General features: G+C 37.2%; 1 protein-coding gene across 1 annotated transcript in view; it reads right to left on the reverse strand.

Annotated features, from left to right (window-relative positions):
- Positions 1 to 4,024, reverse strand: part of Exd2 (exonuclease 3'-5' domain containing 2) — a 51,933-nt gene extending 47,909 nt beyond the window's left edge. The window contains exon 1 of the mRNA XM_076848309.2: positions 3,947 to 4,024. The gene's annotated coding sequence lies outside the window, so the exon portion shown is untranslated. The remainder of the gene's footprint in view (positions 1 to 3,946) is intronic.
- Positions 4,025 to 9,222: the final 5,198 nt, after the last annotated feature.

The following is a 9,222-nucleotide window of genomic DNA, read 5'->3' on the forward strand; positions in this document are numbered from 1 at the left end:
CTCTTGTCTCAAAAAAATTTTTTTTTAAATATTTGAGAATTTTTTAAAAATATTTATTAATTTATTTTGGTTTCCAGTGGACACAACATCTTTATTTTATTTTTATGTGGTGCTGAAGATCGAACCCAGTGCCCCGCATGTGCCAGGCAAGCACGTTACCGCTTAAGCCACATCCCAAGCCCTCAAAAATTTTTTTAAAAAAAGGACTGGAGATGTATTTAGTGGTAAAGTGCCTCTGGGTTTAAGCCCCAGAGAGAACATGGAAGCTGACAAATTATGTGATTTCCAGTAAAATAATCACTTGGGAGTATTTACTAGATTAAAAATATAACATACGGTTCACTATAGGATGTGATGGTTTTGGGGTCCAGCAATACAGAAAATTAGTCCACAGAACAGAGTCAAAAAACAGATCTTGTTTGTATGAGATATCAGTATACAATAAATATACCATTTCAGATTAACAGCTTAAGAGTGGATGATATACAAAGTGACACTATTTAGAAAATAATAATTATACACATGCATACACACACACACACACACACACACACACACCAATTCTAGAGAAATTAAAGAAAACCTCAAAAATATCCTATAACTATTTTTTCTCCAATAAATTGTATAAAGACAATTTATTGGAGAAAAAATAGTTATAGGAGAAAACCCTGCTCTGTCTTACAATAGAGTAGGATATTTTAACCTCAGCAAAACTGACATTTTAAGTTGAAAAATTTCTGTATTGGGGAGCATTATCCTGTGCATTGTGGGATGCAGAGCAGCATCCCTGACTTCCACTCATCAGGTGATAATAACAGCAACCCTTCAGCTGAACAACCAAAAAATGTCTCCAGACATCACTAATGGGTCCATAAGGCGACAAACCCTCTCTGGTTCTGAGAACAACTGGGGTAAGAAATGATGGGGGCGGGGCCTGGGATTGTGGTTCAGTGGTAGAGTGCTCGCCTAGCACAGGCAGGACCTGGGTTCGATCCTCAGCACTACATAAAATAAATAAATAAATAAAGGCATTGTGTTGTGCATCTACATCTAAATAAAATACAAAAAAAAAGGGCTGGGGATATGGCTATATCTACACCTAAAATAAAATAAAATAATATAAAATAAAATATTAAAATATACATCCTTAAATTTAAAAAAAAAAAAAAAGAAAGAAATGATAGCCACAAAGCACAAACACACACAGAAAAGACTGGTTCATGTAAACATTAAATGCAAAGCTTTGTTTCAACAGGATGCCTTAAAGTTAAGCGACAAGGAACAACTTTTAAAAGTATTAAGTTGGGAGTAAATATTTAAAACACACATAAATGACAAAAGATTAAAATCCAGTACAACAAGAAAAAGTCAATCCACCAGAAAAAAAAAAAATTCTCAAGAGAGGAATTACAAACGGCTGACTGTGAAAAGATTCTGAATCTCAACAGGAATTAGGGGAATACAAACTACAATAGCAATAAGAGATCATTTTGCATCCCTCAGATGGCAAAAAAAAAAAAAAAGACATCAAATATTTAAAAGAGCCTGTGTGAAATTGGTATTACTATACTCTATGGTAGGTAGTTTGGCATTATTAAACATCCACACCCTCCTATCCAGCAATTCCACCTAAGTAAAACTATCCTTGAGAAATGCTCACCTGGGCACACAGAGACATGTGAACTGATGTTCTTTGCACACCATGGGTCCAACAGTGAAAAACTGGAAACAACCTACAGAATTTCACACACTCTGCAATGTTAAAGTACTATGGAACTTAGCAAAAAGAATGAATAGGTTGAGGGGCTGGAGCTGGGGCTCAGCAGTAGCACACTTGCCTGGAATGTGTGAGGTACTAGGTTAAATTCTCAGAACCGCATATAAATAAATAAGTAAAATAAAGGTCTATCAACAACTAAAGAACTTTTTTTTAAAAAAAATAATGAATAGATTGATCTCTATAGTGACAAGAAATATTATTTTTAAGAGAGAGGGAGAGAGAGAGAATTTTTTTTTAATATTTATTTTTTTTTAGTTTTCAACGGACACAACATCTTTGTTTGTATGTGGTGCTGAGGATCCAACCCTGGCCGCACACATGCCAGGCGAGTGCGCTACCGCTTGAGCCACATCCCCAGCCCAACAAGAAATATTTTAAGACCCATTTTTCAAAAAAAAAATTTTTTTAGTTATCAAAGGACCTTTTTTAAAAAAAATTATTATTATTTATATGCGGTGCTGAGAATTAAACCCAGTGCCTCACACATACTAGGCAAGCTCTCTACCACTGAGCCATAACTCCAGCCCTCAAGATGCATTTTTAAGCACAAAACATCAAGTTGCAGAATACGGACAATATGCTATATTTGTGAAAAAAATACACATCTGTAAAAGATTTAACACAAAATCTTACAAATATATATCTTACCTGTACACACACTAGTCAATAAACATAAAGAAAAAGAAATTTAAAAAATACAACCCAAAGTGATAACAGTTCTTACTTTTGGGTAAAGGGCTAGTAAAGAAAAAAAGATAAGAAATAGAAAAAATAGGGCTGGGGTTGTAGCTCAGTGGCAGAGTGTTTGCCTAGCACTTGTGAGGCACTGGGTTCGATCCTCAGCACCACATTAAAATAAATAAATAAAATAAAGGCACTGTGTCCATCGACAACTAAGAAAAGAAACAGAAAAAATATATAGAGAGGACCTGTCTTGTTTAAATTTTTTTTTCCGGGGCTGGAGCTGTAGCAGAGCACTTCCCTAGCATGCCTGAGGCACTGGGTTGGATCTGCAGCACCACATAAAAATAAAGGCATTCTGTCCATCTACAGCTACAGGAAAAAAAAGCAAAAACAAAAAAACAGCTACTGGGGAGGCTGAGACCTGAAGATCGCAAGTTCAAAGTCAGCATGAACAACTGGTCGAGACCCTGTCTTAAAATAAAAAATAAAAAAAGGTTGGGGATGTAGCTCAGTGGTGAAGTGCCCTGGGTTCAATCCCCAGTACGGACAGAAAGACAGAAAAACCTATAGACAACAATTTTCCATGATTTTTTTTGCACAAGACTGAATGCTTATAGTACAATGAATGCCTTAAAAGATACATTTTTATAACAATTTAGACAAGACCAAATTTAATCATTCCTCCCCGCTATTAAACCGCTTTTCTCCCCACTTTCTAATCCAGATAATGAACACAACCTTTCGGAGCTGGGGACGTAGCTCAGCGGCAGGGCTCTTGCCTAGCATTTGTGAGGCCCTGGGTTCAATCCCCAGCACCACAAAAACGACCGTACAGGGAAAAAGAAAAAAAAAAGAAGAAGAAGAAGAAACAAAGACTTCCCGTTGCAACTCCTGGCACAAAGTGGGTTTATTAAGGAGCCTGTTTAAGGGCTTGGGTTTGTTTGTACTTAAACGTGCGGGTGTCAGTTTTATAATAAATATCTATGAAGGTTCTCGTTCGGCTCTGTCTCGCAGGTGATGGGTGCGGGGTTGGTCCCCACGACTCCAGGAGGGGCTGTAGCTGCGGAGGCGAGGAACACCGCCGAGGAGTTGGCGGAGCGGCCGCACGGCCTCCTTTTCAGCCGATTGGATCAGGGAGCCCCGAGGGCTTGGAAGATCCTCCCCAAAAGGGAAGAAGGGATCGAAGGAGCCGATGGGGAGGGCATGAGAGGGCCCAGGGCCTGGACCTGAGTCTCCCGGGGAACCTGGATGCTGATCCGCCCCCGCCCTGGGGTTGGGGAGACCTGGAGGCCGCGCCCGAGGGCGGAGAGAGGGGCAGGACCAACTCGCTTGGGGACAGCGTGCTCCCCGCAAATCACTCACCCACGCACACAGTGATGTCCTTAACATCACCACACCACCCTTCCTGTCGACGCTAAAAAAAACCCTCCGCCTGATACACAGTAACAGTGAAGGCTTCGCTAGTCCCTCAGCTTCACTCACCTGCGGCCTCAGACGGGGCCTGAACACCTGCGGCACCTCATCTCTCCCTGAAAAGCTGGAACCTTCGCGACCGCCTGCGCTCACCCACCCGGATCCACTAGGACCGTAACCACTTCCGGTCCAAGTGCGGATCGGGAAGACGTAACCCCAGTCGGAGTGGGGGACTGGGCGACGCCATCTTGTACGGAAGCTGTGGGGAAGCTGTTGTATCTTCAGCTTCTACACTATTGAACAAAAAAGGACTGTTAAAAGTTGGAAAGGAGGAATGTCTTTTCAGGAAAGTGGTGTTTTTGTTTCTGAGAAGGTATTTTAGTTTTTTTCATTTTGGTTTTGGAGAGAGAAGTCGAGAACTCTCACAGGATGCAATGTAAAACATCTAATTTTCATTCTTTATTATCCTGGGTAGTGTTTTTCTACTACATTAATTTTTTGACTTTTTAAATGATGAAAGTGTACATTAATTTTTGACTTTTTAAATGATGAAAGTGAATAGGAGAGACAGTGTATTTATTTTTAAAATATTTTTTAGTTATAGATGAATGCAATATCTTTATTTTATTTATTTATTTTTAAGTGGTACTGAGGATCGAACCCAGTGCCTCACATGTGCGAGGCAGGCGCTCTGCCACTGAGCCACAGCCCCAGCCCAAGAGACACTGTATTTAAATAATGTATTCCTCATTAACAGTGTATATTATTTGATGGCCATTAATAATTTATACCATCTTTTATAACAATAACCATAATACCTATCTATATATTAAATAATTCATTAGGTATTTTTTTAATATTTATTTTTTAGTTGTAGGTGGTGGACACAATATCTTTATTTCATTTTTATGTGGTGCTGAGGATCGAACCCAGTGCCTCACAAGTGCTAGGCGAGCACTCTATCACTGAGCCACAAGTCCAGCCCCGTTAATTCAGTCCTTGGTAGCAGTTATTATATGTGAGCCAACTAATATGTGCTATAAGCTGTTCTTTTGTCATGAACTGTGTAAAGCATAAGGAAAAATGAGATGTGTATAAATAACCAATACAAAATATAATAATAGCTGCCATTTGTTGACTTGTACTTGCTCAGTATGCTAGGAATTTCACAAAGCATTTTATTTATTTTAAGTCATTGAATCCTCATCTCCATGAGGTGGCACTATTATTAGTGCCATTTTACATAAAATGGAGGAAAGTTCAATAACTTTCTCAAGGTATCTCAGCAAGTAAGCGTTGGAGCTAGGAATCAATCCTCAGTATAGTATATATTGGCTGGGCTGGGATTGTGGCTCAGCAGTAGAGCGCTCACCTAGAATGTGAGAGGCTCTGGGTTCGATCCTCAGCATCACATAAAAATAAATAAACATAGTATATATTGGCTGCCTCACATATAATTGTGAACTGTGTTACCCTCATTGTCTATATTATATTTCTTCCAATACAGAGAAAAAGGTTCCAAGTCCCATTAGATAAATAGCCATAAGGAATAAATTTCTAGCAAATATAGAAGATTAACTCACTCCATTTTGTCTGTTTCTTCTTGAAACACCTAAAAATATAAAAGCACTCTATAAATAGGAAATACAAATGAAAACCATAATGTAATATCACTCTTTACCTCCGGGGCTAAAAAGAAAAAGAAAATCCCAAGTATTGTTAAGATTGTGGAGTAATCAAAGAACTTATTCTCTTGAAGAGAATACAAATTGATACAATTACTTAAACTGTTTGGCAATAAAGGTCAACTAAAGCTGAACATATGAATAGCTTTTGTCCCAAGAATTTTACTGCTAATTTTATACCCATAAGTTCAAGAGGTCATGTACAAAAAAAAAAAAAATCCTCAGTACCCACACTTTGTAATATCCCAAAGTGAAAATTATGTAAGGGCACATGAGGATGCTCCTGAAGTACTGTTAATGTGCTGTTTCTTAATCTGAATGCTGATTGACATGTGTATTCAGGTTGCACATTTATGGGAACTTTTTTCAATGTATATATACTTTAATCAAGTGGTTTTAAAATGAGAATAAAGGGGCACGGTGTCACCTGCCCATAATCTCAGCTTTTGGGGAGGCCAAGACAGAGGGATCACAAGTTCAAGGCCAGCCTCAGCAATTTAGAGAAATCTTATCTCAAAGTACAAAATAAAAAGGACCAGGGATGTAGCTCAGTGGTAGAACACCCCTGGGTTCAATCCCCAGTACTGCAAAAAGAAAAAACAGAAATAGATTAGATTAGAATGTCAGAATATTGACATTTGGGTGGATCTGATAATGAGCTGACTGGGTTTATAACCTATCACTTTTATGTTGAAGGCCCAGTCAACAAGCTCCAGGTGTGAAAACAACATTTTTAATAAGCCTTTTAAGAGCCTTACTCTTTTTTTTTAACCCAAGATTGAACTCAGGGGCACTTAACGACTGAGTCACATCCCCGGCCCTTTTTATATTACACTTGTGGATAATGTCTCACTGAATTACTTAGGGCCTCTCTCAATTGCTGAGACTGGCTTTGCACTAGAGATCCTCCTGCCTCAGCCTCCTGAGCCTCTGAGATTACAGGCATGCATCACACCCAACTTGCCTCACTCTTAAATAGAAAAAAAATATCTCGAGAATCACCAGTCATTGTGGAAATGTTTCCAATACAATTAGTTAACATTTTTGAAGGATGTGTATAAAACTATCACACAAACACACACACACACACAAAAATACTTTTCCAATACACAAGGAAGACTTTAGAAAATCAATTTTGATTTAATCCATTGAGCAACTATCTACAGATTGCAAAAAGGAAAAAAAATGCTATCCATACAAACTGCATTCTCTGACCATATTATAATTAAGTTAGAAATCAACAATATAATGATCATTTTTAAAAACTCCACATATTTAGAAATTTTAAAAACCTCTACATAACCAAAAGATCAAAGAAGAAATCCCAATGGAACTTAAGATACTAGATTTTATGGTAATAAATATATTATTTAAGATTCAATGTGTAGCTCAGTAGTAAAGCACTTGCTTAGTAGGTGTGAGGTCCTGGATTTGATCCCAAGAACCACATAAAAAATGTCATCTATCAAAATGTATAGGATACAGGCAAATTAGCATTATATGTCTTTACACTAGAAAATTAGAAATATTAACAATTAGATTAATTATATAATTAAACATTAATTAGATAAGTGACCTGCTTAATACATTAGAGAAAATCAAAACAATAAGTCCAAATAGAAGACAACAGCTTGAAAAATAATGAAATAGAAAAAGATGCACTAAAAATGGGCAATAAAACTAAAGTTAGATCTTTAAAAAGAAAACAAAATTCTGTGAGACTCGTCTGGATAAAAGAGAAGTAGCATCAAATAAACAACAATATAAAGGAAGACATAAAATACATCAGTGATTTAAGAAATTTAAAAATATGATGGGCAACTATGCCAACAAATTAGTAAGACAAGAGAATGAAAAGACAATATTTACAAAAATGGAAATGGAAGACAATATTTACAAAACACATATTTGATAAAGGATTGGTATCCAAAATACACAGTGAACTTGTGTAGTGAAACCCTGTCTCAAAATAAAATATAGCAAAGGTTATATTGGCTGCGCGCAGTGGCACAAGCCTGTAATCCCAGGGGCTCAGGAGACTGAGGCAGGAGGATTGCAAATTCAAAGCCAGCCTCAGCAAAGGTAAGGCACTAAGCAACTCAGTGAGACCCTGTGTCTAACTAAAATACAAAACCAGGTTGGGAATGTGGTTCAGTGGTAGAACACCCCAGATTCAATTCCCAGTACACAAAATAAACAATTAAAGCATGGGCAAAAACTCTGATCAGACCACTCAACAAAGAACATATACAGACTATATACAAATAAACACATAGAAGATTCCTTATTGAGCACATGTCATTAGGGAATTACAAACTAAAATAAAAATTAAGGAGTTGGGATTGTGGCTCAGTGGTAGAGCACTTGCCTAGCACGTGTGAGACACTGGGTTAAATCCTCAGCATTAAATAAATAAATAAAGTTATTGCATCTATCTACAATTAATTTTTTTTTACTTAATGATAAATTTCATTTTGGCCCCTTAAAGTTTTGTTTTGCAAAAATATTTTCCCTAGAGCTTCCCAAGGGCGAATAGAATATTATTTTCTTTGTTACCTTAACACACGGTTCTTACACATTCTAATTTTTTGAGGCAAAATTAAAATGAAAACTGGTTTATGTAAATTCACAGATGTGGTTTTACATCTTAAACTATGACTATATCATTCTAATAATTTAGGAAACAGCGCTCTAGAATTTGGACCTCTTGTGATTTCAGGAACGTGGTATCCTTAAAGATGTTAATGTGTATCATTTCAAATAGTTTTAAAATTAGATACTTATGGGGCTAGGATTGTGGCTCAGCAGTAGAGTGTTTGCCTAGCACATGCAAAGCCCTGGGTTTGATCCTCAGAACCACATAAAAATAAATAAAATAAAGGTATTGTGTCCAACTACAACTAAAATAGATACCTGTGTACACCTGTTAGTATGGTTAAAACCCAAAACACTGGGCTTGGAATACAGCTCAGTAGTACAGTGCTTGCCTAGCATGCATCAGGCCTTGGGTTCAATCCCCAGTACTGCTAAAGGAAAAAAAAAAAGTACCAAAATACTGATAACATCAAATGCTGCTGAGGATGTGGAGTAATTGGAACTCTCATTCATTGGTAGAAACACAAAATGGTACAGCAACTTCTGAAGACAGTTTTTCAGTTTCTTACAAAAGTAAATAAACTCTCAGCATACCATCCAGCAATCACACCACAAGGTATTTGCCGAAGTGAGTTGAAACATAGTTTCACAAAAAATGTTCACAGCATTACATACAAATATTATGTACCAATAAAAATATGAAAAAAGTGCATGCAGGTGTTTATGTAGCAGCTTTATTCATAAGTTGGAACAACCAAGATGCCTTTCACTAGGCAAATGGATAGCCAAAGAATGGTACATCCTAACAAGGGAATGTGATTTGGAGTAAAAAAGAAATAAGCCATCAAGTCACCAAAAAAAAAAAAAAAAAAAAAAAAAAAATGCACACTGCTAAGTGAAAGAAGCCAGTTGGAAAAGATTACATACTGTATGGTTTCAACGACCTGACATTCTAGAAAGGACAATGCTACATAAAGATAGTAAAAGGACCAGTGGTTGCCAAGGTCTATGGAGAAGGAAGGAAGTGATAAATAGGTGGAGCACAGGGCATTTTTAGAAGAGTGA

Source organism: Callospermophilus lateralis, chromosome 3 (assembly GCF_048772815.1).
Source record: "Callospermophilus lateralis isolate mCalLat2 chromosome 3, mCalLat2.hap1, whole genome shotgun sequence".
NCBI lineage: Eukaryota > Metazoa > Chordata > Mammalia > Rodentia > Sciuridae > Callospermophilus > Callospermophilus lateralis.